We start from the raw sequence: 16,522 nt of genomic DNA on the forward strand, positions 1-16,522 counted from the left end.
TGAGCAATATTCAATTATATATATGTACCACACCTTCTTTATCCATTCATCTGTCAGTGTACATCTAGGTTGCTCCAATGTCCTGGCTATTGTCAAGAGTGCTGCATATCTCTTTGAATTATGGTTTTCTCAGGGTATATACACAGGAGTGGGATTGCTGGGTCTTATGGAAGTTTTCATGGGGATGATTTTGATCACTGCCTCCTTTATATTACAGACCTCCATTTATAGTTCTTTAGGCAATCTGTCTATCAGATCTAATCCCTTGAATTGATTTGTCACTTCCACTGTATAATCAATCATAAGAGATTTGATTTAGATAGAGTGCCTGATGAACTATGGAATGAGATTCGTGACACTGTAGAGAAGACAGGGATCAAGACCATCCCCATGCAAAAGAAATGCAAAAAAGCAAAATGGCTGTCTGGGGAGGCTTTACAAATAGCTGTGAAAAGAAGAGAAGTGAAAAGCAAAGGAGAAAAGGAAAGATATAAGCATGTGAATGCAGAGTTCCAAAGAATAGCAAGAAGAGATAAGAAAGCTTTCCTCAGTGATCAATGCAAAGAAATAGAGGAAAACAACAGAATGGGAAAGACTAGGGATCTCTTCAAGAAAATTATAGATATGAAGGGAATATTTCATACAAAGATGGGCTCGATAAAGGACAGAAATGGTATGGACCTAAAAGAAGTAGAAGATATTAAGAAGAGGTGGCAAGAATATACAGAAGAACTGTACAAAAAAGATCTTCACGACCCAGATAATCATGATGATGTGATTACTGACCTAGAGCCAGACACCCTGGGATGTGAAGTCAAGTGGACCTTAGAAAGCATCACTATGAACAAAGCTAGTGGAGGTGATGGAATTCCAGTTGAGCTATTTCAAATCTTTAAAGATGATGCTGTGAAAGTGCTGCACTCAGTATGCCAGCAAATTTGGAAAACTCAGCAGTGGCCACAGGACTGGAAAAGGTCAGTTTTCATTCCAATCCCAAAGAAAGGCAATGCCAAAGAATGCTCAAACTACTGCACAACTGCACTCATCTCACATGCCAGTAAAGTAATGGTCAAAATTCTCCAAGCCAGGCTTCAGCAATATGTGAACCGTGAACTTCCTGATGTTCAAGCTGGTTTTAGAAAAGGCAGAGGAACCAGAGATCAAATTGCCAACGTCCGCTGGATCATGGAAAAAGCAAGAGAGTTCCAGAAAAACATCTATTTCTGCTTTATTGACTATGCCAAAGCCTTTGACTGTGTGGATCACAACAAACTGTGGAAAATTCTGAAAGAGATGGCAATACCATACCACCTGATCTGCCTCTTGAAATATCTGCATGTAGGTCAGGAAGCAACAGTTAGAACTGGACATGGAACAACAGACTGGTTCCAAATAGGAAAAGGAGTACGTCAAGGTTGTATATTGTCACCCTGCTTATTTAACTTCTATGCAGAGTACATCATGAGAAAACCTGGGCTGGAAGAAGCACAAGCTGGAATCAAGATTGCCTGGAGAAATATCAATAAGCTCAGATATGCAGATGACACCACCCTTATGGCAGAAAGTGAAGAAAAACCAAAAAGCCTCTTGCTGAAAGTGAAAGTGGAGAGTGAAAAAGTTGGCTTAAAGCTCAACATTCAGAAAACGAAGATCATGGCATCTGGTCCCATCACTTCATGGGAAATAGATGGGGAAACAGTGGAAACAGTGTCAGGCTCTATTTTTGGGGGGCTCCAAAATCACTGCAGATGGTGACTGCAGCCATGAAATTAAAAGACGCTTACTCCTTGGAAGGAAAGTTTTGACCAACCTAGATAGCAAGTTCAAAAGCAGAGACATTACTTTGCCAACAAAGGTCTGTCTAGTCAAGGCTATGGTTTTTCCTGTGGTCATGTATGGATGTGAGAGTTGACTGTGAAGAAATCTGAGCGCTGAAGAATTGATGCTTTTGAACTGTTGTGTGGAGAAGACTCTTGAGAGTCCCTTAAACTGCAAGGAGATCTAACCAGTCCATTCTGAAGGAGATCAGCCTTGGGATTTCTTTGGAAGGAATGATGCTAAAGCTGAAACTCCAGTACCCTGGCCACCTCATGCGAAGAGTTGACTCATTGGAAAAGACTCTGATGCTGGGAAGGATTGGGGGCAGAAGGAGAAGGGGATGACAGAGGATGAGATGGCTGGATGGCATCACTGATTCGATGAACGTGAGTCTGAGTGAACTCCGGGAGTTGGTGATGGACAGGGAGGCCTGGCGTGCTGTGATTCATGGGGTTGCAAAGAGTTGGACACGACTGAGCGACTGAACTGACTGAATGGCCTTGTGATTTCCCCTACTTTCTTCAGTTTAAGTCTGAATTTTGCAATAAAGAGTTCATGATTTGAGCCACAGTCATCTCCCAATCTTGTTTCTGCTGCCTATATAGAGCTTCTCCATCTTTGGCTGCAAAGAATGTAATCAATCTGATTTTGGTATTGACCATCTGGTGATGTCCATGTGTAGAGTCATCTCTTATGTTGTTGGAAGAGGGTGTTTGCTATGACCACTGCATTCTCTTGGCAAAACTCTGTTAGACTCTGTCCCGCTTCATTTCGTACTCAAAGACCAAACTTACCTGTTAATCCAGGTATCTCTTGACTTCCTACTTTTGCATTCCAGTCCCCTATGATGAAAAGGACATATATTGGGTGTGTTAGTTCTAGAAGGTCTTGGAGGTAATAATAGAACGATTCAATTTCAGCTTCTTCGGCATTAGTGGTTGGAGCATAGCCGTGGATTATTGTGATATTGAATGGTTTGCCTTGGAAACAAATGGAGATCTGTCATTTTTGAGAGTGCACCCAAGTACTGCATTTCAGACTCTTTTGTTGACTATGAGGGCTACTCCATTTCTTCTAAGGGATTCTTGCTCACAGTAATAGATATAATGATCATCTGAATTAAATTTACCCATTGCTATCCATTTTAGTTCACTGATTACTAAAATGTCAGTGTTCACTCTTGCCATCTCCTGTTTGACCACTTCTAATTTACCTTGATTCATGGACCTAACATTCCAGGTTCCTATGCAGTATTGTTCATTACAGCATCGGACTTTACTTTCACCACCAGACACACCCACAGATGAGTGTTGTTTCCACTTTGGCTCAGCCTCTTCATTCCTTCTGGAGCTATTTCTTCACTCTTCAGTAGCATATTGGGCACCTACCAACCTGGGAAATTCATCTTTCAGTGTCATATCTTTTTTCCTTTCCATATTGTTTACAGGGTTCTCAAGGTAAGAATGCTGAAGTGGTTTCCATTCCCTTTCCAGTGGAACACACATTGTCAGAACTCTCCGCCATTTAGTTCAGTCACTCAGTTGTGTCCGACTCCTTGCAAACCCATGAATTGCAGCATGCCAGGCCTCCCTGTCCATCACCAACTCCTGGAATCCACCCAAACTCATGTCCATGGAGTCGGTGATGCCATACAGCCATCTCATCCTCTGTCATCCCCTTCTCCTCCTGCCCCCAATCCCTCCCAGCATCACGGTCTTTTCCAATGAGTCAACTCTTCACATGAGGTGGCTAAAGTATTGGAGTTTCAGCTTTAGCATCAGTCCTTCCAAAGAAATCCCAGGGCTGATCTCCTTAAGAATGGACTGGTTGGATCTCCTTGCAGTCCAAGGGACTCTCGAGAGTCTTCTCCAATACAACAGTTCAAAAGCATCAATTCTTCAGCGCTCAGATTTCTTCACGGTCCAACTCTCACATCCGTACATGACCACTGGAAAAACCATAGCCTAGACTAGATGGACCTTTGTTGGCAAAGTAATGTCTCTGCTTTTGAATATGCTATCTAGGTTGGTCATAACTTTCCTTCCAAGGAGTAAGCGTCTTTTAATTTTATGGCTACAATCACCATCTGCAGTGATTTTGGAGTCCCCCAAAAATAAAGTCTGACACTGTTTCCCCATCTATTTCCCATGAAGTGATGGGACCAGATATCATGATCTTCGTTTTCTGAATGTTGAGCTTTAAGCCAACTTTTTCACTCTCCTCTTTCACTTTCATCAAGAGGCTTTTTAGTTCCTCTTCACTTTCTGCCATAAGGGTGGCATCATCTGCATATCTGAGCTTATTGATATTTCTCCCAGCAATCTTGATTCCAGCTTGTGCTTCTTCCAGCCCAGCGTTTCTCATGCTGTACTCTGCATGTAAGTTAAATAAGCAGAGTGACAATATACAGCCTTGACATACTCTTTTTCCTATTTGGAACCAGTGTATTGTTCCATGTCCAGTTCTAACGGTTGCTTCCTGACCTGCATACAGGTTTCTCAATAGGCAGGTCAGGTGGTCTGGTATTCCCTTTTCTTTCAGAATTCTCCAGTTTTGTGATCCACTACCGGGGTCTAGCCCCAGTTGGATCCAGGGATTCCCTCAGGCGGATGGCGTAGGTGATTAAAGGATAGATAAAAGGAAGAAGACAGAGGTGACCTAACTGGTTTATGCGGAAAGCCAATAAAACCTGTGACATCAGGTTGCTCTGACCACGGAGGCCGCAGGCGCCCTCTCAAATAGTGGAAAGGTGCCCCCACCTTAGGCACCTTCTCGAGTGGGTCTTAGAAGCCCAGGCAAGTAAGTGGTCTCAGAGAGCCCCCACACTCCGATCAGTCACCCTGAAGGAAGAACAGAGAAGAAAAGGAGAGAAAAGGAAGCAAGAAAGAACGACACGTGGAGACCAAGCTTTGAGCAAGGCCCGTGGCTTTATTTTCAAAGGGAGCTTATATACCTTAAGTTGTGCATAGAGGATAATAGGGGGTGTGAAATCATGCAAAGTCAGCAGTCTTTGATCCTTATCGAGACCAGGCTTTCTTTTCTGCAAACTTATCATATACAAATGGTTTACGTGATTTACATCATCTTCTGGCCAGAAGGCCTGTTAACATTTTATGACCCTGATAAAGGTTTATCAAACATAAGACTTATTTTCTCTAAGAGTAATTATTTTAAGGTTTGGAGTCATCCTCCGAAGGTGTTAGATAAAGTTGCATTCCTATAGGGCAAAGACGCAGTGGGCTTACAACAAAGGAAAGAATTGATTACCTTAAGGGTCTAAAGTTGTTAACACCAAGGCCACTACTTATTTTTTCTATATACCAACTATATTAATTAATACACTTCCAAGGATACAATACAGGGGATGTGGAAACTTGGCAGCAAGCATTGGCTCAACAATGAAATCTTCTACTAGTTCTTTTCTAACAATTTCTAACTCTCCGAGAGGCTCTATACTATTTGAATATCTTAAGCTTGTCGTGCGGTTGGGAGACTGTAAACAATCGTATGCATAGCTGTAGGAGTCTGGGTAAACCTGTCAGGCAAGTTAGAAAGCCATCTGAGGAGTTTGGATTGAAACACTCCTATTATGCCCAAAAGGCTAATTAATAGAGCTCTAAGTTGATTTCCTTCAGAGAAAAGTGGTCGGGGATAGCCCCCCGTTAATGTCAGAGGAGTTGGTGAAAGTCGTAAAATAGTGAAACAGATTCTGGTTTCGGGGTAGACGCTCAGGCAGATCCTGTGGGGGGTCCTAGAGCCCTGACTCGCCTTGCCAGTCAGGGCTCTCCCGCATGACCATGTCATGGGTGGGAATTCCTGTGCTGGCTCCCGGCAATCCACACAGTCAAAGGCTTTGGCATAGTCAATAAAGCAGAAATAGATGTTTTTCTGGAACTCTCTTGCTTTTTCCATGATCCAGCGGATGCTGGCAATTTGATCTCTGGTTCCTCTGCCTTTTCTAAAACCACCTTTAACATCTGGAAGTTCACGGTTCACATATTGCGAAGCCTGGCTTGGAGAAATTTGAACATTACTTTACTAGCATATGAGATGAGTGCAATTGTGCGGCAGTTTGAGCATTCTTTGGCATTGCCTTTCTTTGGGATTGGAATGAAAACTGACCTTTTTCCAGTCCTGTGGCCACTGCTGAGTTTTCCAAATTTGCTGGCATATTGAGTGCAGCACTTTCACAGCATCATCTTTCAGGATTTGAAATAGCTCAACTGAAATTCCATCACCTCCACTAGCTTTGTTCATAGTGATGAACAAAGGCCCACTTGACTTCACATTTCAGGATGTCTGGCTCTAGGTGAGTGATCATACCATCGTGATTACCTGGGTCATGAAGATCTTTTTTGTATAGTTCTGTGTATTCTTGCCACCTCTTCTTAATATCTTCTGCTTCTGTTAGGTCCATACCATTTCTGTCCTTTATCGAGCCCATCTTTGCATGAAATTTTCCCTTTGTATCTCTAATTTTCTTGAAGAGATCTCTAGTCTTCCCCATTCTGTTGTTTTCCTCTATTTCTTTGCATTGATCTCTGAGGAAGGCTTTCTTATCTCTTCTTGCTATTCTTTGGAACTCTGCATTCAGATGCTTATATCTTTCCTTTTCTCCTTTGCTTTTCACTTCTCTTCTTTTCACAGATATTTGTAAGGTCTCCCCAGACAGCCATTTTGCTTTTTTGCATTTTTTTTTGTATGGGGATGGTCTTGATCCCTGTCTCCTGTACAGTGTCATGAACCTCCATCCATATTTCATCAGACTATCTATCAGATCTAGTCCCTTAAATCTATTTCTCACTTCCACTGTATAATAATAAGCGCTTTGATTTAGTTCATACATGAATGGTCTAGTGGTTTTCCCTACTTTCTTCAATTTAAGTCTGAATTTGGCAATAAGGAGTTCATGATCTGAGTCACAGTCAGCTCCTGGTCTTGTTTTTGCTGACTGTATAGAGCTTCTCCATCTTTGGCTGAAAAGAATATAATCAATCTGATTTCGGTTGACTATCTGGTGATGTCCATGTGTAGAGTCTTCTCTTGTGTTGTTGGAAGAGGGTATTTGCTATGATCAGTGCATTCTCTTGGCAAAACTCTTTTTGGCTTTTGCACTGCTTCATTCCATATTCCAAGGCCAAATTTGCCTGTTACCCCAGGTGTTTCTTGACTTCCTACTTTTGCATTCCAGTCCCATATAATGAAAAAGGTTCATTATAGGGGATAACGTTCAAGGTCAGGAGGGGCGGCCGTGAGGACATACCCCTTGTCCAAGGTAAGGAGCAGCAGCTGTGCTTTGCTGGAAGAGCTGTGAAGAGATACCCCACGTCCAAGGTAAAAGAAACCCAAGTAAGACGGTAGGTGTTTTGAGAGGGCATCAGAGGACACACTGAAACCATAATCACAGAAAAGTAGTCAGTCTAACCACACGGACCACAGCCTTGTCTAACTCAATGAAACTAAGCCATGCCGTGTGGGGCCACCCAAGATGGGTGGGTCATGGTGGAGAGGTCTGACAGAATGTGGTCCACTGGAGAAGGGAATGGCAAACCACTTCAGTTTTCTTGCCTTGAGAACCCCATGAACAGTATGAAAAGGCAAAATGATAGGGTACTGAAAGAGGAACTCCCCAGGTCAGTAGGTGCCCAATATGCTACTGGAGATCAGTGGAGAAATAACTACAGAAAGAATGAAGGGATGGAGCCAAAGCAAAAATAAAAACAAAAACAAAACAAACAAACAAACAAAAAACCCAGCTGTGGATGTGACTGGTGATAGAAACAAGGTCCGATGCTGTAAAGAGCAATATTGCGTAGGAACCTGGAATGTTAGGTCCATGAATCAAGGCAAATTGGAAGTGGTCAAACAGGAGATGGCAAGAGTGAACATCAACATTCTAGGAATCAGCGAACTAAAATGGACTGGAATGGGTGAATTTAACTCAGATGACCATTATATCTACTACTGTGGGCAGCAATCCCTTAGAAGAAATGGAGTAGCCATCATGGTCAACAAAAGAGTCTGAAATGCAGTACTTGGATGCAATCTCAAAAAGGACAGAATGATCTCTGTTTGTTTCCAAGGCAAGCCATTCAGTATCACAGTAATCCAAGTCTATGCCCCAACCAGTAATGCTCAAGAAGCTGAAGTTGAACAGTTCTATGAAGACCTACAAGACAGCACTCTTATCAGGGAGAGGTCAATTTCTATTGAACACATGGATACTAGAAATATTTGTCACAGCCATCTAGGAAGCATGAACTTTTCAATTAAAACTCTAGGGGATTGCCTTCGGATTTATACATTCTTGGGAAGATGTTAGTTTAGATATACACATAGTATTACAGCCAAAGTATTTTAAAATTAATCACAGTAATTTCAGTAGTTAATATGAGGATTAAAGTTTCTATAGCTAATAAGAATTTTATTAAGTGTGAGTTGAGAAAAGTCATCCATTCAGAGTGGAATGAGTTTTGTATGTAACCAAATTATTTTCCTAGAACTGTAAATTGCAAGAATGATATATCTTCCCTTTGTTTTAATAGGATCACTCTAGTGGCTCAGACGGTAAAGCGTCTCTCTGTTATGCAGAAGACCCAGGTTCAATCCCTGGGTTGGGAAGATCCCCTGGAGAAGGAAATGGCAGCCCACTCCAGTATTCTTGCCTGGAAAATCCCATGGACTGCGGAGCCTGGTAGGCTACCGTCCATGGGCTTGCAAAGAGTCAGACACGACTGAGCGACTTCATTTTCACTTTTGTTTTAATATGTTGATTTGTGGTTATTAATTCATGACTGTTAAACCACTTTTCAGTTTCTGGAATAAAATCCAGTGCGTTAATATTCTGTCTTGAATATTCATTATATAACCTCATGAGAAAGATTGATCTATAAATTTATTTCTTATAATAGCTTTTTTTGAATTGATTGTTAAAAATCAGTGAGTATAATGCATTATTAAGTATCCTCTCAATCTATTCTCTAGAAAGATTTGTGCATGATTGACAATATTTCTTAAATGTTTGGAAAAATTCACCACCATAATAAACAGGGCATAGGATTTCTTTGTTAGGAAGTTTTTGAAAACAAATTCCATTACTTTGGGCTTCCCCAGTGACTCAGTGGTAAAGAATCTGCCTGCAAGACAGAAGACACAGGAGACAGGGGTTCGTTCCTGTCAGGGATATCTCTTGGAGAAGGGCATGGCCACCCACTCCAGTATTCTTGCCAGCAAAATCCCATGGACAGAGAAGCCTGGCAGGCTAAAATCCATGGGGTCACAAAGAGTCAGACATGACTGAGCACACTCAGACATCCATTACTTTAATAGATAAGATTTTATCTAGATTTTCTATTTTTATTGTATAAGATTGAATGCTATGTTTTTTCAAGGAAGGTGTTTATTTCACTAAGATTTGTAATTTCTTAATAGCGATTCTTCACAATATATTCTTATCTGCCATACCTGTAGAATATTACCTATGCCCATTTTTTCCCCTAATCAGTAAAGAAAGAGATAAAGTTTGGATTGTTTTTAACTCAATATGTCAGACTCAATATATAACATGCTTTTGTTGTCTCTCTTTGACCTCAGAAACATAATCAATCATAGTAATGATAATGAGAAATGAATCAAATGGCAAAGTCACATCAATAAAAACAATGGTGGGATTTCCCTGGTGGTCCAGGGGTTAAGATTCTTTGCTTCCACTGCAGGGAGCACGGGCTTTATCCCTGGTTGGGAAGCTAAGATCTCACATGCTGTGCAGCACAGCCAAAAATAAAAATAAATAAATTAAAACAAAGGTAAAATAAAACCCAGCTAATATGATCTTATCATTATGAAGAAGTATAGATGAATGAAGCAGAGAGGGCATGGCTACTACAGTCAAGCATGTTTTAACATGCAGAGCTAAAGAACAAGTGACGTAAATTTTAGAGCCCCTAAGAGTCTCAGAGTTTAAAAGAATGAACAAAATAAATACTGAAGTCTGTATGAAAATGAAACGGTCAAGGATAAACAGGATCCACTTACAGGGAAGAAAAGATGTCAGAAGTTGCTCTAATGGATAGTGAGATTTACTTCAAAGTTAACATAAAGAATATGTGGTAATGGCAGGTACTTCAAATGAATATAAGAAAGACTTATTAAACTGAATGAGGTAGATTCATAATTAGGTCCAGTTATTCAAAAACATCTCTGTTAATCTATTATAATTTTTTCATACTTCATTATTGATAAAGAGCATTTCTTCTTCTTTGGATTATGAGTGCAAACCTGAGACATGAATGAGTATGTATGTCAGAAGAAGAGAAAATACAGCAGTTCTTAACTTGGGCTTTATCACTGAGTAATCATTATATCTCCTTAGAAATACATTTAACTTTTTCTCAGTATTCAGTATTATTTTAAACACCTTTTACTGAACTATATTATACTGGTATTCAAATATTAGTGATGCATACAGAATAGTGATGCTATTATTTTCAGGATCTTCTTGCTTAAAATCAGGTAATATTTTTGTAAAGCAAACTCAAAAGTCCTCATTTTACCTGGAGTAAAATAAAGTTTTGAGAAAAGCTAAAAGTTGCATTTTATAGAACTGAATCAAAAGAGTTAGTTATGAGAACCTGAGTACAAATTTAACCCTAACCCTAACCTTAACCCTGACACTAAACAGAGTTATCATCTGTGTTTGCAGCAGTGTTACAAATCACAACATAAACTGTAGCATAAGGAATGAGTCTCTAACAATATATATCTTTTCATCACTCTGACTTCCATAATGTATTATTTCTATATTAACTCAGAAATAATTGTAATTGTAGCTCATCCTGACCATCAAAAAAAAAAAAAAAAGTAAAATGCAACATACAATTTATTTGAAACATGATCCTATATTTACTTAGAGGTAAACTAGCATCAGAAATATATAAGAAAATTATTAGGGATAATATGAACATAACATATCTATTTGAGTTATACACAGCTTGACTTTAATTCAAGTGGTTTTTCAGTCCTATTGGACTTCTGAATTATATTGAGGGAGAAAGCAGTTTCATAGTTCTCAAACTCCTGACTGTCTCTTTCACACCTTTATTCCTAAGGCTATAGATAAGAGGGTTCAGCATAGGAATCATGACAGTAAAAAACACAGTGGCTACTTTGATGAGGAGCCACGAGCTTTTGGAGTTGGATACACAATAAAGGAATAAGACAGTCCCGTGGAAAATAGTGATGGCGGTCAGGTGGGAGGCACAGGTGGAGAAGGCTTTTTGGAGTCCAGCAGCTGAAGGCATCTTGATGATTGTGACAACTATGAAAACATAGGAGGTGAGGATAATCAGGAGGCTACATACCTCATTGAGTGTAGAAATGATGAAACACGTCAGTTGACTGAAATGGGTGTCAGAACAGGAAGCAGAGATGATGGCAGAATACTCACAGCCAAAGTGATGTATGACATACAACTGCAGAAGGACAGCTCCAAAAGAGAACATGTGATTGTCCAGGAACACATTCCACCCCACGTGTAAGTCCCGGCAACCAGGATGCTGCAGAGCTTAGGAGACACAGCAACTGTGTAGAGCAGGGGGTTACAAACAGCCACAAACCAGTCATAGGCCATCAATGCTAGCATGGACATCTCCGTAATCACAAATGCACAGCCAAAGAAAAACTATGCCATGAATCCTTTGAAAGAGATAACTCTGTCTTCCACTACTAAGATATCTAGGAGTTTGGGTGTAAATACACTGGAAGAACAAATATCCCAAAAGGATAGACAGTTAAGAAAAAAATACATGGGTGTGTGGAGTTTGAGACTTGTCCTTATGATCACTATTATGCCAAGGTTCCCCACCAGAGTGACTGTGTAAATGGTCAGGAACACCAGAAAAAGGGGTTCCAGGAGGCGTGGGTGTCTGAGAAGCCCAAGAGGATGAACATAGTCACAGAGCTCTGATTGCCTTCACTCAGAACCATGGATCTTGATTTAAAAGATGAAAATAAAGAAGAATTAAATTTGGGCAATGAAACATGAGAAGGTGGAGTAAAAGAAGCTCAAGATTGCTCAACCTAAGCTAGTGAAGGCAGTGTGATCAGTGTATACCCAGGGATGTTCTGAAGTGTCAGGTTGAAATCTTTGCTCAACAAAATTGGCTTTATCCTTTAGAACTTAAGTTTCTTTATCTGGAAAATAAGAAAGAATAGTATTTATCAATAGTAGTATTATATATAAATGATTCCTGAATGAGTATAATGTTTAGAGTATTAAATATCCCCAAGATAGAATATAATTTTGTGAGAACACAGGCCACATAGAAGGAAATAAAAAGAAAAAAACTAAACAAATCATTGATTGGGTTATGGCAGTCATATGATAATAGCAGAATTGGCCTGGGAAAGATTAAACATTTTTAACACATAAAGAAAAATATAATAGTAAATTTCTCTGGGGTTAAACATATAACTGCACATGCATGATGATCCTGGGACTAATAAAAGTAGAATTTAGCCTGTATATTGCTGTTTTCAGTTCATATAGGTTTCCTCTGCCAAAAATCTTCTGGATTCCACATCCCTCAGATCAGAGTGAAAGGATGATCCTAGGTTAAATCAACTCACCAAATGCCAGATATCCTTGGTGTATTTCTATGATGGATTCCTTGCTAACACTAATATGCTGCATACACATTTTGTATCAAAATTGAAATTTTTGTTTAAATGTTTCCAGTCCTTTAATCAGAAAGTTGATGATTCTTGCAAAATATAGTTAATAATAATAGCAAGAAATATAATCTGTTATTTTTGCAACAGTCAAGAAATTGCAGGAGAATAAACATGTCTTTGACTAATAGGCAGGCCTAGAAATTATACTTCATAATGGTGTTTTAATTTTATATCTAACCACCTAACCCTAGGGACTCAAACCCTGAAGAATTCTGATAGAGTTTATTGTCATGAGCTATAGACAGAATAACTAAAAGAAAATTCCTCTTCTGTAATTTACAGTATGATTTCTTTTGTCATTGACCTATTGCTGATGTTTTTAAAAATAATTCACCTCCATACAGAGGCTGTGTTTGTGCATGCTAAGTCGCTTCAGTCGTGTTGGACTCTTTGTGACCCCATGGACTGTAGCCCACCAGATTCCTCTGTCCATGGGATTCTCCAGGCAAGAACACTGGAGCAGGTTGCCATGCTCTCCTCCAGGGGATCTTCCTGACTCAGAAATTGAACCCCTGTCTCTGTATGTCTCCTGCACTGGCAGGAGGGTTCTTTACCACTAGTTCCACCTGGGAAGACCATACAGAGGCTATACTTCTTAAAATCATGAAAAATTACATTAGTATATTTTCCAATGAACCTAAGCCAAGATATGGCTGATACAATGTGCTTTTTAGTCATATATATCTCTATGTATATTGATATGGAAACACACTTAACATTACACTGTACATAACACACATTATACTATACATATTTTTGCATTTAGCCAGTTAGGCTTATTATTCGTTGTGCCCTGAGTATAAGTGCCATCAGCTATGGGTTGGTAGAGTGGATATTGATTAGGTGTCATGATCCTAGCTTGGACAGCAAGGACATCCAACCAGTCCATCCTAAAGGAAATCAGTCCTGAGTATTCATTGGAAGGACTGATGCTGAAGCTGAAGCTCCAATATTTTGGCCACCTGATACAAAGAACTGAGTCATTGGAAAAGACCCTGAAGTTGGGAAAGATTGAAGGTGGGAGGAGAAGGGGCTGACAGATGATGAGATGGTTGAATGGCATCATTGACTTGATGGATGTGAGTTTGAGTAAGCTCCGGAAGTTGGTGATGGACAGGGAAGCCTGGCATTCTGCAGCCCATGGGGTCACAAAGAGGCAGACACAACTGAGTGATTGAACTGACTGACTGATCGATGATATTGCTGATAGATCCAGCTATATTTCTGTACTACAGTCACAGAGGTCATAGCACTAATATTTTTAATTCATATCCCTGCACCTACTCCTTTACGTCACATATCAAGAAAGGAAAAAAAAGCCATATAAAATATTGACCCAATAAGATGATACTACATAGTTTCTTTGGAGGAGGAAATTGCAACCACTCCAGTATTCTTGCCTGGACAATTCAATGGACAGAGGAGCCTGGAGGGCTACAGTCTAGGGCGTCTCAAAAAGTAATGCACAACTGAACATATGGACATATTCATACACACACACATTCACATACATACAGGCACACACATGCACACACACATGCACACACGCAGTTTCCTGTGTAGGAAATGATATACACATATGTAGGGGCATTGGAAAACAAAGATTCCACAGATTATTCAGTGGTGGAAAATTCTGGTGCAGCTAATTTTGGAAGTTAGCCAAATGGGCAACCTATAACTCAGCAGCTAATTGAGGTTCCCATTTACAAGTGTAAGCTATTTTTAATGTATGGCTAAGAAATAAAGAAAATATCTGCTTACTTGTTTGATCATCTATTGTCATCACATCAGTGCAGTTGGCCTGGTATTTCAACTGAAGCTTTGTCAGTGATGGAATCAACAAATATGCTTGTAAATCCAATCAAAAGAGCATTTTAAAAGAGAATCACTTGAAATAGAAGGTTTTTGGTTTTTTACTTTTTTGGTATTTTACAGATTTCTTAGTATGCTTTTTATTAGTAAGTCAAATGTAAATGATAAAGATAGTTGAAGTCCACATAGACCAAAGATAATTAGTGCAACAAGTTTATTAATTATATAGAGTATTACTTTGTAATTCTAAATTCCTTTCTTCCAAATTTTGTTCAGAATTGCATGCTAGTTTTAGTTAAAGCAAGAACTGTGTATATGATACTAACTTGTTTCTTTTTTAAAATATTTACTTATTTATTTTTGGCTCGTGGCTCCAGAGCACAGGCTTGGTAGTCACAGTGCACAGGTTTAGTTGCCACATGACATGTGGGATCTTCCCAGACCAGGGATCGAAACAGTGTTTTTATCCTCCAATATGTAGTTTAGTTAAAGCTTGAAGACCTTAATTTCATAAGCTTTGACAGTGCTTCTAGATAGAGAAGCCCAGATTGTGCATGCTCCCACAGAGAGGTTGGGATTGCATTATGTAAATACATTTTAAAAAATGGATGTCTTAATTATTTGTGATGTGGCATCTTTTTTGTTAAAAAACAGAGATTTCAAATTCAGATTTAAAGATTTGTGAAAGTGGTAAGTGCCAAATACTCATTTAAATACTAAATGACTAAATAGTTTCATTTTCAGAATTTGTTATGCTTTTAAATAACTAAAACAAGTACAGTGAGAAAAAAAAAAACAAAAGAAAAATTAGAAGAAATACAAGTTAAACTACAGGACAATATTTGTCAGGAGAAATGTTGAGGTTCAAGAGTCTAAGCCAGAGAGATATTAAAATAAATTGTTAATGAACCCAGACAGATTGTTGAAAAAAGTTTTTCAAAGGGAGAAGTATTTCATTTGTCTGATACAAAATCAGACTGTATCCTAACAGACACCAACAAGCAATTGGGGGAAAATATCAAAATAGACTGGAATGCCAACAATATTGCAGAATGCCACAGATCATGTGATAAAGAAAATTATTTTATAATGTTGAGGACTATATAGGCCCTGACACACAGTTTTTCCACTGAGAAACTTGGGGAACTTTCCTAGTGGCTTAATAAGAAAGAAGATTCTTTTAGGGCTACCATAAGATATTTCAACTTCGTTCAAAGTAAGTTTTGCCAAAGTGTTGATGCCCAGAATTTTGTCGTTTCCTACTGCAAGCTCCCCAGGACAATCCAAAGAACCTATACCTCATTTTCTCCCATTTCCTGTGATCACCACAACTTTCATGACAGTATTCTTCATCAGACACCCAATTTTTCAAGACATATGTGGAAGAAACACAAGCTGGAATCAAGATTGCCAGGAGAAATATCAATAAGCTCAGATATGCAGATGACACCACCCTTATGGCAGAAAGTGAAGAGGAACTCAAAAGCCTCTTGATGAAAGTGAAAGTGGAGAGTGAAAAAGTTGGCTTAAAGCTCAACATTCCGAAAACAAAGATCGTGGCATCCGGTCCCATCACTTCATGGGAAATAGATGGGGAAACAGTGTCAGACTTTATTTTTCTGGGCTCCAAAATCACTACAGATGGTGACTGCAGCCATGAAATTAAAAGACACTTACTCCTTGGAAGGAAAGTTATGACCAACCTAGATGGCATATTCAAAAGCAGAGACATTACTTTGCCAACAAAGATCCATCTAGTCAAGGCTATGGTTTTTCCTGTGGTCATGTATGGATGTGAGAGTTGGACTGTGAAGAAGGCTGAGTGCCGAAGAATTGATGCTTTTGAACTGTGGTGTTTGAGAAGACTCTTGAGAGTCCCTTGGACTGCAAGGAGATCCAACCAGTCCATTCTGAAGGAGATCAGGCCTGGGATTTCTTTGTAAGGACTGATGCTAAAGCTGAAACTCCAGTACTTTGGCCACCTCATGCGAAGAGTTGACTCATTGGAAAAGACTCTGATGCTGGGAGGGATTGGGGGCAAGAGGAGAAGGGGATGACAGAGGATGAGATGGCTGGATGGCATCACTGATGCGATGGACGTGAGTCTGGGTGAACTCCGGGAGTTGGTGATGGACAGGGAGGCCTGGCTTACTGCAATTCA

General features: G+C 39.6%; 1 pseudogene across 1 annotated transcript; it reads right to left on the reverse strand.

Annotated features, from left to right (window-relative positions):
- Positions 1-10,774: 10,774 nt before the first annotated feature.
- On the reverse strand, positions 10,775-11,802 carry LOC147357181 (olfactory receptor 1165-like; annotated as a pseudogene). Its single transcript, XR_015143839.1, has one exon. The product of XR_015143839.1 is annotated as an olfactory receptor 1165-like (transcript).
- Between the last annotated feature and the right edge of the window lie 4,720 nt (positions 11,803-16,522).

Source organism: Bos grunniens, chromosome 16 (assembly GCF_055505025.1).
Source record: "Bos grunniens cultivar Pamir isolate PY7600 chromosome 16, Bosgru_T2T1.0, whole genome shotgun sequence".
Classification (NCBI taxonomy): Eukaryota; Metazoa; Chordata; class Mammalia; order Artiodactyla; family Bovidae; genus Bos; species Bos grunniens.